General features: G+C 35.2%; 1 long non-coding RNA gene across 1 annotated transcript; it reads left to right on the forward strand.

Annotated features, from left to right (window-relative positions):
- Positions 1 to 1,796: 1,796 nt before the first annotated feature.
- LOC140001714 (uncharacterized) lies at positions 1,797 to 18,277 on the forward strand. The gene is made up of 3 exons (XR_011807208.1): positions 1,797 to 2,289; positions 10,935 to 11,047; positions 15,653 to 18,277. It is a non-coding gene; the product is annotated as an uncharacterized lncRNA (long non-coding RNA).
- Positions 18,278 to 18,991: the final 714 nt, after the last annotated feature.

Consider the following 18,991-nt stretch of genomic DNA (forward strand, 5'->3'; position numbering starts at 1 on the left):
TCTGAATAATGACAAGGTGATCTGTGCAGCTGACTCACTTAGAGAGAGTTTTCAAAGACCCATTCAGAGATTTAAACAAAATAGATTTCTTTTGGTTTGTTTTTAACTGAGCTAAATTCCTTATGGTAGTTCCTTTTTACAGAACTCTTTAAGCAATGATGAAAGGCACCTATTTATTAGAAAGACCACATTTATAGATTAATGTACTGCTTGAAAATAGGGTTCATAAACAATCAAAACACAGTGAATCTGTGAAACGCAGTATTTATTCAGCAATCTGAATACGAATAAGGAAATTAGATTACAACCTCTAATAATACTGTTTGTTGTGGTTTTGTTTGTTCGTTTATTTAATGGCTTCTTGGATTGTTTTTTTTTGTTGTTTGTTTTGTTTTGTTTTGTTTGTTTGCTTGTTTCTTTTTGTTTTGTTTTGTTTTGTTTTTCTCCAGAACTTCCAGCAGAATGTAGGATGAATGTAAAAATGATTAAGGTCCTCTCACTGTTGACATTTGGTTCTTGAATTGTTTTGCAGTACTGGTGTGTCTGACCTTAATTGCAAATGACCTAAAAATACCATTTGGGGCTATTTTCCTGACGCCAGACATAAATTCTGTGAATGAAAATATGAAAATTTCTTACACAAATACTGCATTGGCTTTCATAGCTACTTTTTTGTATCCAATAGACATTTTGTGCTAATATTTCAATGCCTGCTTAAAAAGCTATGTGTTTTCCATTCAAATTCACTGAAGTTTTTCTATTTTTAAGTACACTTTAGTAATCTGAGAACAGCATGAGTATACCAGAAAGAGAATCATACTGCATCTATCCTATTTGAAGGAAAATATTTTTGCATGTCTATAATTACATTTTCACTTTGAGGCTGATCTCTCTGGCTACTAAACAAATATTTATTTAAAAAGAAAAATAAATTTAATCATAGTAAAAATAGTTTTGGATAAATTCATAACATCTTTCAATATTTGGACGTAACATTATTTTAAAACAAATATATGTATATATATATATTAATGTCTTAAAATGCTCTATCTAATTTTAAAAGCCAGTTTTGCTACCATAATTCATATTAAATTTTATGCTTTTTTAAATAAAGTCACCTTGAAATTAATTCAGTTAGCTAACGCATACGGCAGTTATATTTATTAGTGCAGAGACAGGTTTTGATGGGAAAAAGAAACAGACTTATGCTTATATAGTTGTACAACCCTTCTGTGTACAGGTGGCTTTGCTGTACTGAGTAAAGACAATTATGTTTATAGATATCCTGTCCAAAGTACATTTCCTTGATAATATTCTTAGAGTATGTTATTATCATGTCAAATTAGTAAGGTTGTCATTTTTATCTTGAACATTTATTGATATATTTAAAATGAAGTGATTTAATGAAATCATGTATTTTAAGGCAGAACAACGAAATCATATGAAAAAAATGTAGTAATTTCTTGTGCTTCATCACTTTAGCCTTCTTGTATATACTTTGCCATATTCTCGCCTCGCCTCGCCTCGCCTCACCTCCTCTCCTCTTCTCTTCTCTCTCCTCCAACAGTATATGATTTACAGTAGAAATATGCCTTTCAACTCTACTTTTTTTGCCAGTGTTTTATATATATATTGATCAAAATATATAATGGCAATGGAGTCATATCCACATTCAGGTGTTTTAGGTTTACATGGCAAAGTTTTGATAGTGGAACTGGGGTGCAAGAGTGACCTCAGTGAGCAGATCCCAGCAGCTGCCCCGTTTCACCTCAGAGCCAGCTCTAGCTGGCTCCAAAAGGACCCACTGCTGGCAAGAGCCAAGCTAATAAGCGATGTTTTTTGCGCCTCTGTGAGTGTAGATTTAAGAAAGGGAAAAAACCTTGCTGTGCAACAGCAGCTGGGAGAGAGAAGTGAGAACCAGTCCTGCAGACCCCCAGGTCAGTGCAGAAGGAGGGCAGGAGGTGCTCCAGGCACATAGCAGAAGTTCCCCTGCAGCCTGTGGAGAGGCCCCTGGTGGAGCAGGCTGTCCCCCTGCAGCCCATGGGTCCCACACGGAGCAGATCTCCACGCTGCAGCCCCCCCGTGGGTGGAGGAGCCCCCAGTGGAGCAAGTGGATGTGGCCTGGAGGAGGCTGCGGCCCATGGAGAGCCCCCGCAGGAGAAGGCCCCAGGCCGAAGCTGCAGTCCCTGGAGAGGAACCCACGCAGGAGCAGGGGACTTGGGGAGAGCTGCCAGCAACGTGTCCGGGACCATACTGGAGTAGACCTTTCCTGAAGAACTGCACCCTGTGGTATGGATCCATAACGTCTTGAAAAAATGCAGTTTTTCGGAAGCCTTTTTACGATTGGTTCTGATGCAACCTCCATTCCCCATTCCCTTGCATGGTTCAGGGGGGACGACACAGAAGGAGGTGGATGGGGGGAAGGTGGTTTTAGTTGGCTTTTACTTTCTACTGCTTTTTCACTGCATAGTTTGTTAGTAATAGTCTACTAATAGTCTGTTAATAATTATGGACTGACCACAGCCTTCATTCCTTTTTGAAGGCAAAGGAAAATCAATCTTAAAAAAACATTGTCAAATGGTAGAATCAATCTTTTCTACAGGGAGATAAACATTCTTGTCACTCTCAGCAGTGCTGTAGATTACCAACACAATTGTATATTGTTGCTTTGTCTAAAGATAGTTCCAAAGTGGATGTTTGTTGGAAAGCAAAACCAAACCAAACAAACAAAGAACACCTTTAAGTATTCTAAGTAAACGCTTGCATATTACATGTATTTACTGCTACCTTTGTTATCATGATGTTTAAAAGGTCCATAGAAGACTGGCGTAACCCTGTAGAACAAGATAGTCATCTTGAAAGCGACTAGACTGATTTGGCATTGGTAGTAAGGTTCCAAGTGATTTACATCTTATTCCTCATTTTTTTTCCTCGGTTTAGGTTACTCTAAGGTTTTCTCAACTATTTTGATATTGATAAATGTTCTGTCAAGTGGCAGTAAATGTCAATTTGGTATTAGCACTAGAAGTTCTATCATGACAAAAATGAGCATTCTCTGTGAACAGCATTAACAACAAGAAGGTCTGACTCATTTAATTAGTTACTATTTCCCTAAAGCTTTGATTGTGTGAAAAGTTCTATAAGCAGTGTAATATTTTATTATTACTTTACACAATGTCCTAGATTGGAATATTGACAGACATTCCAATTTTCTCACAGGAAATTGGACCAAAAAGTTGCTGTGAACCAGGAATCCTGGGAGTTGAGCAGCTAAAAAAGATTAGAAAACCCTAAGTCTCACTTTTACCGTGGAATTATAGATTTATTTTTTAATAGACTTTGGCTCTAAATTCATTAAAAATGTTAATACAGGAAACAATTAAGAGCCAGCAGAAGGAATTGAGCAAACAAAGAGATTAATCAAGGGTTCTTCAAAATGAAAAATCTCTTTAGAAATTATATGAAATATCATGTGGTTGCAGAATGAAATCCTAAATTGTTCTCAAATGTACTGCAGAATAACAAAAGTCCAGATGGAAGAAGGCTTGAAGTACTGCATTCATTAGGGCTAGTAAATCATGCATTCTTTTGAGATGCATTAAATTGTGTTGGATCACAGTGTATATTATATTGTAAACTGAGTCTCTGAGAATATACACACATAATCATAACTATGGGCTTGGCTACATAAATACTGAAAAAACTCAAACACTACATTTCCTCCTTTGAAAATATATAAGTGAAATGTTGTAAAAAATAACCTATCTTCTTTCTTTCCCCTTTCTGATGAAGCTTCTGTTATGAATAATTCACAATATTTTCCTCAGAGACAGGGAATGAGGATCATTCATTGGATTGTAACTGCGTACATTTCCTTTCTGTAATCAGCTTGGGACACTGAAGCAGAATGATGAGGTTGACTTAGGATCCCCTTTTGTATCATAGATATTAAGCAAATCACTTCTGCTTGATATCCCAGTTTGTATTCTATGACTTGGGAAAAAGAAATGTGTTCTGAATTTTCAGTTTGGCTTTACTAAACAAAGCCCTTATGCCATTTTACAGAATCAGTGAAACTCAATCACTGCATCATTTTCGCCAGTTTTCATTGAAGAATATCCAATGTTCAGAATATTCTGAACTTTGATTTTATACTTCACTGCTTTTTATTACTAAAGAAATGAATGATGCAATGTTCTTTTTTTTTTTTTTTTTTTTTTTTTTTTCCCATGGTATGGCTTTTTCTAGTAAAGTTGTTATTCTCTCTTTTTATGATGCTGAATCACTTTTCTCTAGTCTCAAAGTATTCCCAGATGATACTTCTAAACTAATCCTTTACCTAGGATGGAAACAAGGACTGTGTATTTTACTCCTATGCTTTTTAAAAATTGCTTTGCATGAAAATAGTATGCCTTCCAAAAATAAATAAAAATTATTGCTTTCAACTCTCCTAGCAGATGCATTATAAACATCAAAGAAAAGTTCATGAATGAGCCACAGTTACAGTAATAATATTATCAGAGAGGTTAAGGAGAAAAAAAAAAGAAAAAAAAAAAAGAAAAGAAATGTTCAACTTCTTTTCATTCACGTTATTTATTTATTTATTTATCTATCCATTTATCTATTTATTTTTTTTTTTTTTTCCCAGACATTTTTGGAACAGGTTTTTAATTAAAAAAATAAAATGACTGTGATGAAACTCCTTAAATAAGTTTCCAGTGCAGAGTAAGACAAGTGAAAAGGGTCTGTTAATACTTCAGAAAATCTGGGAGTAGTGGATATGAGGAACTGAAAGGAAAAAAACATGTTTCAGTCAAGTCAGAGGTGTAATGTTATGTGAGGTGCCACTATTACTTCAATGCTTATTTGATTTAAACTGTGGCTTTCTGCATCACCAAAGATCAGATGTGCTAGTTCCATTTCGATGGAATGAAATTTGGAAGACAGAGGGCTTTGACAGAAGGGTCATCATGGGTAAGGGATACTGAAAGGGATATTCACTTTCCTACTCAGTAGTGTCATAAATCCAGAAATTATTTTATTTTATTTATTTTAACTATTTTATTTAGAGAGGCTCTATTATTTTATTATTAAATTATTTAAAATTATTTAAAATTATTCAATTATTTTATTTAGAGAGGCTCTGCTTAATGCTGATTTATTCTGAAGTCTTTCGCTTACAAGATACGGCAAAAGGAAATAAAGAGATCTTTTAAAACATTTGTCTTTAAAATTATTATTACATATTGTAATTAACATTTTCTGAGATGTACTTTAAAGTATTAAATGAATAAATAAATATACACATAATTTAAAAACAAACAAAACAACAACAACAGATCTTGGAACTGTGTTTAAACAGAAGACAACTGAGAAATGACATAGGAAAGCAAAGAAATAGTGCTTTAAAATTATCAGTCGATATATGTAATGAACAAATTTATCAAAGTCTGCAAAGGTCCTATGCTGAGCAAAAACTATAATGGGACTATTATTACTAATGCTAGCTGCCTACAAGAACAAAATTTTCAAGGGCAGTTTCACAGATAAGAATTCAAAAAACAGCTCAAGCATGATCTTAGACACTGGTATTTATAACTCTGTTCAACATAATTAGAGTTTATAGCTGTATAGAATTACATAATCTCCACCTGATCCTCCTGATCCTCACAAAAAATTGTGAGGACACCAGACATGTAAAATATTCCTTAATAATATTAATTTGGAATTCTTGAAATAAAAAGTACCAATAATAGGGGAAAAAAAACAACAACAACAACAACAAAAAACTTCAAAAGTCCCCACAAAATTTCTCAGTATGAAGGTATGAATCTGGAAAACAAACAAACAAACAAAAAAAACCTTTATTGAGCAGTTAATTATTGAAACAGGTATGCACATATATGGGCTATAAACAGTGAAAAAAGACTGGGCTTTCAAAGCCAGATATGAGTTTAAGAGAGAAAGCTGACAATTGATAATGATGCATATTTGTCTTTGAGAAGAAAGAGAGACACTAATGATGAAAACCTTCAAATGATGTGTAGGAAAATTAGAAAGTTGAAAAATGAAATATGTGGATGATAGATTTTATTACAACTGTCCAGATACAATAAAGACTGCGTAAGGACTCACTAATGGGATTTTTTGTTTCTGACCTGTACATCTGTTATCTATTATAAGTTGCATATTTACTGTGGGTGAGCCTCTATTTAGCCTAGCTGATACTAGAACAAATTTTACTGCTTTTCTATTCAAGTTCTTATTTATAAATTATCATTACTTCGGTTGTTAGAAATACTAATGTCTGTTTTGATCATCTCTTTATCCTGGATTGAACTTTGAATACCACAATGTCTTTGAAGATTTTTTGGTCCACTTTTCTGGGATTTAAATTCTTTTTCTCTCTTCCTTCCTTCCTTCCTTCCTTCCTTCCTTCCTTCCTTCCTTCCTTCCTTCCTTCCTTCCTTCCTTCCTTCCTTCCTTCCTTCCTTCCTTCCTTCCTTCCTTCCTTCCTTCCTTCCTTCCTTCCCCTCCCATTTCCTCTCTCTCTCTCCTCCCACCAACCTTCTTTCTTTTTTGGACAGCATATCTGTTTTAATATCTATTTTCAATTATTTTAGTTTAATTTTATAAAAAGGTACATTAGTATACTACCTGACCATACCAAGAAATATCTGATAGAAATAATTTAGAAAGATTTAGCACTACCAAATGCAAAGATCTCATAAAGGTTATTAAAGTTATGGTTGATTGGTATGACTCACAGTTCTCTTCATAGCATGGGAGAAAGGAAAAGCTCCATCCACTTCATTCAGCTTTGATCATTTTTGACTTTTCCAAGATACTACTAGCTATCTCATTTTCCTGTGTCACAATGTTTTTGTTTATTTTTGATAAACATCTTTCAAATTTTTGTGATTCTGATAACAAAAAAAAAAAAAGTTATGTGGAAAAAATATAACTTTTTTTTATAAAACTTGAACTTACATAAAATTGTCCAGTACCAGTCATTTGTATAACCCACCAAAATACTAAACATATGTTATTTTGTATTGTCCAGTCTTTGAGATTTGACAGCCCTAATTTTATTATTATCATGGGCAGATACATCATAGCCTTTTTTTTTTCAAATTATTTTTGAATTATATATATATAAAACAAACAGCTCCTCACCCAGTGCCTGGTAAAATCATGGAGAAGATGGTTCTCGAACGTATTGAGGCGCACCTGGGGGACAAAGCAGTCATTGGTCCCAGCCAGCATGGGTTTGTGAAGGGTAGGTCCTGCCTAACTAACCTGATTTCCTTTTATGATAAGATCACCCGTATGGTAGACCAAGGGAAACCAGCTGATGTGATTTTTTTGGACTTCAGCAAGGCTTTTGACACGGTTTCCCATAGGATCCTACTGGACAAAATGTCCACCATACAGCTAAATAAAAACATCATACGATGGGTGAGCAATTGGCTAACGGGCAGGGCCCAAAGGGTTATGGTGAATGGGGCTGCGTCAGGCTGGCGGGCGGTCACCAGTGGGGTCCCTCAAGGCTCCATTTTAGGGCCGGTACTTTTCAATATTTTTATAAACGATCTGGATGTAGGAATAGAAGGCATTTTGAGCAAGTTTGCTGATGACACCAAACTTGGAGGAGTTGTGGACTCGAATGAGGGTGGAAAGGCCTTGCAGAGGGATCTGGATAGGTTGGAGAGCTGGGCGATCGCCAACCGCATGAAGTTCAATAAGAGCAAGTGCCGGGTCCTGCACCTGGGACGGGGAAACCCTGGCTGCACGTACAGACTGGGCGATGAGACGCTGGAGAGCAGCCTAGAAGAGAGGGATCTGGGGGTCGTGGTAGACAACAAGTTGAATATGAGCCGGCAGTGTGCCCTGGCAGCCAGGAGGGCCAACCGTGTCCTGGGGTGCATCAAGCACGGCATTGCTAGTAGGTCAAGGGAGGTGATTGTCCCGCTCTACTCTGCGCTGGTGCGGCCTCACCTCGAGTACTGTGTGCAGTTCTGGGCACCACAGTATAAAAAGGACATGAAACTGTTGGAGAGTGTCCAGAGGAGGGCTACGAAGATGGTGAAAGGCCTGGAGGGGAAGACGTACGAGGAACGGCTGAGGGCACTGGGCCTGTTCAGCCTGGAGAAGAGGAGGCTAAGGGGAGACCTCATCGCAGTCTACAACTTCCTCGTAAGGGGGTGTCGAGAGGCAGGAGACCTTTTCTCCATTAACACCAGCGACAGGACCCGCGGGAATGGAGTTAAGCTGAGGCAGGGGAAGTTTAGGCTGGACATCAGGAAGGGGTTCTTCACAGAGAGAGTGGTTGCACACTGGAACAGGCTCCCCAGGGAAGTGGTCACTGCACCGAGCCTGACTGAATTTAAGAAGAGATTGGACTGTGCACTTAGTCACATGGTCTGAACTTGGGTAGACCTGTGCGCTGTCAAGAGTTGGACTTGATGATCCTTAAGGGTCCCTTCCAACTCAGGATATTCTATGATTCTATGATTCTATGATTAAAGTGCAATTTCACTACTCTTTTTCATTTCCTATTCTCTCTTTCCCCTTCTCCTCTCCCTCCCCTTTCCCTTCCTCCTCTTTCCTGTCAAGAAGTGAGCAAAGGTTAAAAATTTATAAATTTTACTCATTTTTAAAAGCTTATGTTTTAAATGCCATTTTGAATTGATTTTTCCATCTCAATTTTGAATAGATTTATGGTGATGATAAAGCTAATGCATGCATAATGTTTAGATATTCAAGCAGGTTAAATGTTATCCGACTCTTAGCAGAAGATGTATAGGGTATTATCAACTTTTTTCAGGTCTTTCATTTATCCCAAAGAGCAGTTAGTTTGTGTAAGACCACACTACCAGCCTGTTTTGGGTTTTCTAGAAAGTCACAATCCACTAGATGGTCATTTGGCTTGGCAATAATCCTGCTGTTCATGGTAAATACATTGATCTGCTTGTGATCAATCTCTGCTCTGACTACTGCAGTACCAAACTATTTTTGGAGCAATTGTGACAGTTTTGCACCCTATGAAGCTTTTTTTCCTATGTTTTATAGTATGCCTTTTAAAACGTGTTTATATTGTAGCTAGAGTTAGTATTACTACCTTGGAAAAAACATTAAGATTCATAATAATTAATCTCATCAAAACTGTTGAAATCCAGTTCTTGTGGCTGCTCTTCCAGTGTTCTGTGTATCCTTTTCAGAGCACTCTCAAGGAAGAAGTTGTGTGTTCTTCCTGCCCCATGCCAGCTGCTGGTGCAGAGCCTTGCACTTGCATTCTTCATGACACTCCTCCCCAGCAGCTAGTTTGGGAGCAAAAAAAACCATATTCCTTGGAACACACATACACATGGGACGCAGGTCCTATGTGTATTTCTGTATATGAGTACACAGAAAGAGAGTTAAGAAGAGATTTAGCGAGAAAATGTAAGATTTCACCAGGCCATGGTGACCAAGCATAGGGATCAGCCAGACACGCGGATTGACTGGCCCCGTTCTATGTGTGACCAGACCTTTTAAACATTTTTCTACCTGTCACCTTTGTTCCTCCTGCTTCCCCTTGTCCCTGAACGCCCACGAACAGGTTTGCAGAGCTCTGCAGTTTCTGTACCTTCCCATTCTGCCCCCTTTCCCTCCTGGTTCAGAGTCTTACCGGTCTCCAAGTCCAGGACTGTCTTCCTGGAAGCAGTGTCTGTAGTTTGATATAACTGCGACTAGCGCAACTGAGAAGTTTGTTTCTTGTCTCCATTTTTGCTTTGTTACATCTGTATATCATAATTTTGCTTATTGTTCCCCCTTCTTTATTTCTTATTGTCCTGATCCAGCAATCCTCACAACCTTGCTTGAATTAACATTCCCCAAATCTGTCTTTTTCCTCATCAATTAGTAGAACTGATTAGGTTTTTCTTGTCACTGTCCTCCAACTTAGAAGTCCTCCATCAGATAACCCTGCTGGAATTCTCACATTTTCACATACTCTGATTAGTGCAACTGAACAGACATCTTTTCCATCACTGCTTCCCTGTCTTTTTATCCCTTGTTGCTTTGGAAAAGGTCCTTGGCTAGGTACCCTTAAAGGAGCAAACACTTTCCTTCTATGCTTGCACCACCACCAACAAAAAAACATGCCATTTTAATTCAGTAGTTTAACCTGTCTGTCCTTATTTGAGATACATTTAATTCATTTAACTCATTTGTTCATCACAATCTAAAATCAAAACCAGGAAATAGAATTTGTCTTAAGTAGTCATCATTTTTGGAAAGGAAATGTGGACATCATATTTCTAGACAGGATTTTCACAAAAAAAAAAAAGCTATTTCTTGTAAGCTACATGTCTAATAGCATGTAATTCAATTAAAAAAAAAAAAAAAAAAGATTTCAATTATCCAGCTATCTTCTAGTGTTAAGTTCCTGTGTTTTACTTGTTTGGTCACTGTGATATGTGATGTGGGCAATTACAAATAAATGCCACAAATAGAAGAGAAGAGGCGACCTTGAAAAAGGTGTAATGAATGCGCCGTGCAAAGACTCAACTGCACATTTAAACACCAGCTATAGTCACCAATGCTTCTTTGTCAGTCTTTATTTGGAGTTATGTCTACAAATAGGCTGCACTAAAATAGTCACGATGAAGATGGAGAGATTTACTATTCAGGCTCCATTCATTTAAATATACAGTGTATTAGACAGTCCAACTCTTATTAGACAATGTCCAACTCTTTTAGTTATGGGAAATTAGCCTTTCCAACCTTGTTTGCAGTCTGAACAAACTTGATTTCCAACTATTGCAGTAGGCATGCTTAAAAGGTAAGTAGTAAACTGGGCTTCCATTAACTTATTTTTGAGTTTTATCCATTCTGAAGCCAAATAGTTACACATTTCTTTAGATACTTTTTCATTCAAATTCTTTTTACAGATTTTGGAAGTCCCAGAATGCTGTTAGTCCCAGAGGTCTTCCAAAGAGACATCAGAGAATAAGACACAAAAGGCACTTGGGAGAGAACCAAGTAACAGAAGGACATAAATAAGGTATGGAACAGGTTTATGGAACCTATGGAACCTACACATCTTCTGAGCTTTATACCACATCTGTTAAATCTGCAACTGGAAGTGACCTTCAGTTGCAGACAGCCCCAGGAGTATGACCTGTATTCTCTGAGTCCCTTTGGGTGTGAATGAATCTGTTGTGTACAGAATTTAACTCCACAAAAACAATGACAAAAAAAAAAAAAAGATTTAATGGCCAAAGGAATAGAGAAACAGTGAATCTGTTTTTGTATATAAATCCCCACATTTTGGCAATATTATTAAAAATTATTCCAAGTGTCTTAAGTATCATAAAAATTTTGGAGATCATATTCCGCAGGATTTTGACAGTGGCTGCAAATTGTAAGAAGTTATTTGAAAAATCTGATATTCAATGTTTTATTTCAAATCCCAGATTGTTAGAAAGAAAAGGAAAGAAAAAAAAAAAAAAAGATGGCTTAAGAATATTGGCTTTTTTTTGGCTGTATTTATGTAATGTTTTTTGTTTGATTCCACAAACTCAGAAACTTGAACTAAAGGCTGCCAGCAGTGTGCTTTTAAAGAAACAGATGAATAAAAGATTTCATAACTTTTTGAGTGATTTATATCAAAAGTCAAATTGATGTTTAGTCTTTTTTTTTTTTTTTTTTTTTTTTATTTCTGGATTAGTGTCAGAATAATGTCTGTTAAGCTTTATGTTTCTTTTAGATGGCACATACTTTTTATGCTTTACATTCACTTTACTCTATTGCTTCTTTTGCATGGCCAGTCATTTCTTCTGCTGGTATGAAGAACCAGTTTTATCTGGGAATCTTTACAACACTACAAAAACTAAGCATTCTGTATATTGTCCTTATTGTTCTTGAGATGCAGAGATCCTTAAAGATTCCAGTGTTCATCAGAGGTATGTAGGGGCAAGAGTTTTAATCTTGTAGGTGACAATCTTTCTAACTGCACATCCAAAGAGGTCTCTTGCTCCTTATTGTTAGGAGGCTCACTGACACAGTCTTGACCTGTCCTAACCAGTACTGTATGTGACAATTACCACAGACTGTTCAGGAAGTGGCTCACAGCAGCATTCACTACAATTAAGCAGTTTTGAAAAAAGTGCTGTAGATCATTTCCTCTGACTCCCTTCAGAAAACTTTGTATTCTCAGATGCTGTCTTGTTACCCTTCAGCATTCGTAATCCAATCCATTTTCAGTGTTATGAAAACAGTATTCTGAAGAGCTGCAGCACAGCCTTTGTCTCACATAAGGCATTTTGAATGGCACATGCACAAGATAATACTATTTTAGAGACAGAAATACATTATATAAGGTCTAGCACAGACTCAATACCAAGTGTTGTTGATGATGCCAGTCTATGCCAGTTGGTCTTAGAACAACAGAATGTTTCCAGGCTTGTTATTTTTAGTAGAATATATGGCCTTTGAATGCAACTGTGCTGATAGACTTAAGAGTACATATAAAAAATATTATTTTATTTTCATAAAGGTAATATTACAAATCATATATATTTTGAAGTATTTACTTTTGACATTTTGAGCGATTGTGATATTGTGACTGTGATATACCAGATTTGCTCATGGAGCTGTGAAGGGAGTGTGGGGAATGGAACATAACAAAAGGCTTTAAATACAAAAAGCATTAACCTCAGAAAAATCCTACTAATGTGTTTGCCCTGAATGAAAGATGGAAGCCAAAATTACATTATCTAGGAAGAAAACAAGAAGAATATGAGACCTTGCAGAAGTTATTTGAGAAAGGTTTTTTTCCTTGAAATTTGGATCCCTGTCTCAATATACTAGTATATCTATAATATTTACTGCACAAGATTTCCTGCATTTTTTTTTTGTTGTTTTGTCTTTTTTGGTAAATAATGTTCTTACGTAAAATGTTTGATTTACAAGTTCAACATGCAATTCATGGTTTGTTTGAATATCAAATCAAACTCCAAAATCCATATATTTTATCTTATTCCATCCTATTAATTATTTTGCCACTTTGTGGCTAATAACAGATTATTTATTTTCTATCATTAAAAAGCATACTTAGATTAAGAGGATAACGAGTGAATGGGTGAAACCAGTAAACAAAATATGTACTGCTAACATGGAAGAAGGTTGCATCAAAAAAGCCACTGAAGGTATCAGCGGAAAATACCTATTTTTTAGAGATGTGCTTACAGAACCTATGGTTTGGGAAGCACTTGCTGAAAGTTTGCAGAAGGTCAGTACCAGATGCCATTTTTTTTGGAAAAGCCATCTCTGGCAGGAAGCCACCAGTTTTGCTTTAGAAATGGACAGGTGATGCAATACAGATCATGAATCAGATACAGATCACAATCCTAAGGAATCAAGTGATTCAAGTATAAAAATGTTTTTCCTTTCCCCCCCCAGATAAATGAATGTTAAAGAAAAAAAAAAGAAAACAAACAAACAAAAAAACTTAACATTCCTAAAAAAAAACCAAAACACTACAACTTTCTCTAAAGGAGTTTCTTAAATCACTGCATTAGTTTACTCCACCTAATTAGCTTATGAAAAGTAGCTAATTAGCTTATGCAGTATAATCAGCTTATATAATGCCAACATTCTGCCTTGTAAAACACATTTTTTTCCATCATGCTTCTAACAATTTGGTAATGACATGGTAGTAAAGACAGTTTATTAATGTATAGAGTGTGATTGTATCTGATAGCAACTTTCATAAAAAGATTTTCCTTTTCTTATAGTATCTATACTCATCTCTCTATTTTTAATTATATTTAATACAAATACAATAGTGCACAATAAATATAAGGGAATGCAGAAACATAAATAAACTTCTTTACTCTTTTTACACTTAACATATAAAAGGCTGGATTGTTTGAGAAAAGTAATTGATGTTCCTCTTTATTGTGTCCTGTGTATTTATAGTCCTATAAATTCTGTTCCCTGTTAGCTTTTTCTTTTTAATGTACTGGATATCATGCTAGTGAAAGATAGCAGGTTAGGAAATCTTCACCTATGTCACAGACCACTGTCTGTCCAATCACTGCTTTTCGTTGCATGAATTAACCTTATTTGAAAGGAAGTGCTTCATTTTTCATTTCCTTTTATGTTTCTTGTATTTCAGTTGGCTTTATCTCTCCAGGCAACCTGCACACCTTCCATCATACCTACTAGAGGGAGCTCCAATATAGATATAAATCTGTTAAGCAGTTTTATTCAGACACCTGCATCAGGAATTGTTAGCAGATGCAGGGTTTTAAGACTCTCATGATCATGTGTCATTCAGACATATGTTCACATCTGTTTACTTAGGGGCTGTTCTAGGTAAACACATATTTGAAAGCTTTTTTAGAGAGGACCTAGGGATACATTTTCAAGCATTTCTGGATTATCTTACCAGTAGAACTTTGTCAGCTAACTTGGTATAATGGATTCATTTCTAAAGCTGAGCTTCCAATTTGTCACTTCTATATTACTGAACATCTCATCCCTGTATATCCCCCCAAAAATGAAGAAATTTTCCTCGGGACCATGTTTTTTTTTGTTTTTATTTTTGTTTGTTTGCTTTTTAATGTTGAGGGTGAAACCACAAGCATTTTACAAGACACAGTAAAAAAAACAAAAACCACACAAAGACATTTCAGTGTTCAGAATCCTGTCTTATTTTCTAGACTGACTGCTCTGAAAGCTCATGGGGTCCAACAGCTAGATAATGCTTTATTTTTAAAACACTTATGGAGTTATTGCCAACTACTGTGTAATCATATAGCAGAACAGCAGTAACCCAAGAGGTGAAAGATCTTGCTTTTTTACCATGCTTGTACTGAAGCATTAGAAATTGCATCATATCAGAAGAGTATGATGTTCACCAAACTGGAGAACATTTTATATAGGGACTTTCTTTTATTATACGTCACTGTATTCTCAAGAAAGTAATAAACTGTGACAAAGATTTTCATGTTTTTGAATTAAAAATATTTATAGAATCAAAAAATGTTGCCTGGTAAGTCAACTAAGCAATTCAGTTCAAAATGAAAAGAAATTTCAGACATTTAGTATTTACTTTTAGGAAAGAACTTCACATTCAATGTAGCAATGGTATAAATGAAAAATTTCACAGAGTATGAGTTGGAAGACTAAAATTATACAGGACTAATGGAAGACAATGCTTATATTCTAGGCATTGTAGATGGTGATTATTTAGAATGTTCCTAACATGGTAGCCGCTATTGATTTTAGGCAATAAATAAATAAGTAAGTAAGTAAGTAAGTAAGTAAATTCTCCTGGGGGGGTTGGAAATAATTTTGAATGAAAGAACCAAAACCAAAATATCCTGCTAGAAAAGAAAATGAGGCTGATGTAACAGATATATCATAGAAGAACAAAGAAATAATTTTACATGGAAGTTAGTGTAGAAACAATTCATACACCAAAGAATAACAGTTCTCCTAACACTTTATAGCTGTGTCTCAACATTGGATTATTAGAATCTCTAATGACCACCCTCCATCCACAGGCTTCAAATACTTGGCAATGAATCAGGAGTCATTTTTTGATTTTTTGCTTTTACTTCTTTTATCTGTTTAATCATTTTCTGGTTCTTCTTTACAGGCAGAATTAGACTCCTATGGAGAAGTTATACAGAAGATGTTGTATCACCTAGTCAGGATCATGTAAGAAAGTTTAATACAGTATGCTACTTGTGCTGAATTCTAGCTCCTTCCTAGTACCATTAGGTACCTTGCCATTTCCTTTTACTCTTTATGTGAGTCTCGTTTTAGTTGTTCTAAGTCAGTTTGAGGTTAAGTGCATGTTTGGAAATCTGGCTCAGTTGAGACTCTAGTTACTGACCTGAAATTACACATTTTAAGTAGTAAAAAGAAGAAATTTGCAATCAATATAGCAACATCTGCCAGACTTTGTAATAACAAACTTAGTAAGAACATGTTCAGTAGTGCATGACAGCAACAGAGGAAGTGTTTAGCTTAATTATATATTTATTTTATTTTATTTTATTTTATTTTATTTTATTTTATTTTATTTTGTTTTATTTTATTTATCTGCCTTAATGCACTGGCTTTCTCACTGCAACAGTAGTGTTCATTTACAAACCACCAAATTACTATCAGATGTTCTTAGTTCTACAAAAATTCTAAACAGAAACTTCTAAATAAATCATTGTTTTCAAGTGTCACAGATGAAAACACTTATAATTATACAGAATATCAGATTAAATGTGATTTTGAAATCTAGATTTCTGCTTGAAACACACTAAAATATGTATTGCATTATTTGATGAATAATTAACCATAAAGTTAGGTTAAGCTAATAAAATCACACCAGTGCAGAATGTAACAGAAAAGTTATCCTTCCCCTTCCTTTCCCTTCTTGCTTCCCCTTCACACTTTCCATCACCCCTTCACGCTGCAGTTGAAAGCTTGCTTTTCAAATTAGTCTGATGTAGCAACAAAAGTCAGAGTATGCATTTAAATGAAGATGTCTTGATAAGGTGAGACCCAGAGCTCTTAAATTAGGTTTCAGCAACAGATTCATTTTAGACTGAATTGACATTTCATTGCTAAATTAGTCCTTTTTCTGTCATGGTGGAACTGAAAAGGTTAATGAGAACCTGCAATTTACAGTAGAAAGTTACTTGAAATATTGATTTTTCCTTGTTTAAGAAACCCTGTGATGCCTAGCAGGGGTTGTGTTTCTAAAGCACATTTGTTGAAGCTGTCTACCTATGGAGCATGTTTACCAAGACAGTACCAGCATCAATCATAACTGCATGTGGAGTGCTCTTAACACTCTGTAGATGTGTAGCAGCAGCGGGACCACCTGTTTGCTGCTCACCACCTACAGTCTGCCAGTCCTATTTTTTTCTGAGGAAGCATGTTAGTAATTCTATGGAAAGAAAGGAGATTCTGTTGGAAATTACCCTCAGAAATGGAAGACCAGCCTTCCTCCTTGACAAATGCTTCTTGAATGACTAGGTAGGGTGGGTTATACAGGAGTGACTAAGTCTGTGAAAATTACATGTAAAACTCCAAACAGGAAATAAAGGGAAATATATATATATATTTAATGTTCATTTTGAACAGAATCCAATCTGATGTTAATGTGAAATATTACATTATTGGCTGATCTTGCAGGCCATATTCAAAATGCATGGATTGAGTGTGAGTAGGGCATCTAACACTTCTACAGAAAGCCAAGCAATTTAAGATGAGCTAATGTCCTATTTTTAACACTAATCTCACAGTGAATTAGGAGGTAAAACAAACTCCTGAAGATTTGAGAAATTTAAAAAGTCCCAGTTGTTTTAAATGTAAAAGTGCCTGTTCTAGCAACCCCCTTCAGCTTTAGTCAATCAAACAGCAGTAGAGCTGTAGAAACAAGGAATCATCAAACAGATCAAGTGTAGAAACACATGAACTTTAAAGTCTAATTTTTTTGTTTGTTTGTTTGCTTGTTTGATTCATATTGTGACAAATGATTCATATCAGTTATAATATTTGAAACTGGCTAACTAGAAAAACTTCAAAACAAGAGTAACAGCTCAGTTTCCTGTTGAGTCCATGACTCAAAAAAAAAAAAAAATTAAAAAAAAAATTACATGATTTTTAGTTCAGAGATTGGAATATAAGTATCTTTTCTGAACACTTTTTTTTTTTTTCTCCTTACTGAATCAGAGCCTAATACAGTTATCTCAACACCATAAGATTACTGTCAGATGAGTGATCAATGGAAATGATTAGTTGAAAGAGATGTTTACTAAACCCCACTGCTTGATTTGCAAATAGATTCTTATTATTTTTTCTATGGCAGTCAGTGGTGCTCAGATTTCATTAGGGTAAATCTTTCATGACATTTTATCTATACATATTTAAGTTTTTTTCTACAATTAAGTAAATTTTTCTTTCTGGGATGATGATACACCTTGATACTCTATTCCCAGCTTTTAGTGCTGGGGAGTGAAGTTTACAAGTGGCTGGAAAAGTCATAGAGATTACATTAGAATCTACAATTACCCAACTCAGTGTTTTATGCATTTCTCAGTTCAGTTTGTGAATAAATGTCCATATGATCAGGGCCTAAATATTATGCAGCTTTATGATAAAGATTTATATGCTCATGTGAATACCAACAATTCTGTTCAAAGTGTCACTATTCAAAAGATTATGAACTCAAGAATAAGAAGATAAAGTAATACACACAGTTGCAATGGATTGGATATGGGGCAAAATATCTCTGTTAGTTTTATGCTTGCTGTATCATTTTAGATGTAACAAAAAAGATCTATAATAAAATATATCTTTTCAACTTTTGTGTCTGTTCATTAAACTAAAATTCAGTCTACAAAATGCAGAGAAAGTATTCCAAAGAAAAACATACATGACATCATGGTTTATTTTTTTTTAATTTGATTTTCAATGATTTTAGAACTTTGTACCCTTTTCTTAGTACAGTTTTGGACACTTTGTTTATAATGAGCCATTGCAAGTCAACATGTATAAGTATATTAAACACTAATATTGTTTAAAAAAAAAAATAAAATTGTGAAAGAAACACAAGAAACTAGTGCCTAATTCCTCTGATTTTTTATTTTTTTTTTTTAGAAATATATGTGAAGACAAGGGAAATATGGAAAGGTTAAAACCATTTTGGAACTTTTCATTTATGCCAGTAACAATTTTCAGGAAGGGTAAACACAAGTTGAGTAATAACAAGAGATGAACTATTACAAAATTAGATACAAACACAGAGCATTACCAGCATGTTTTTTTGCTGTCTGCATTTAATATATATTGAGCATTCCTTTTTTTTGTTGTTGTTTATCAACTTTGAAGTGTGCTGAGGAAGTACTAATAATGCGTACCTATTTTACGAGGAAGTGTATTTGAGAAAGAAAACTGTGAAAAGGACAGTGGTATTTCATTAACAAAAAAG

This window comes from Anas platyrhynchos, chromosome 2 (genome assembly GCF_047663525.1).
Source record: "Anas platyrhynchos isolate ZD024472 breed Pekin duck chromosome 2, IASCAAS_PekinDuck_T2T, whole genome shotgun sequence".
NCBI classification, from domain to species: domain Eukaryota; kingdom Metazoa; phylum Chordata; class Aves; order Anseriformes; family Anatidae; genus Anas; species Anas platyrhynchos.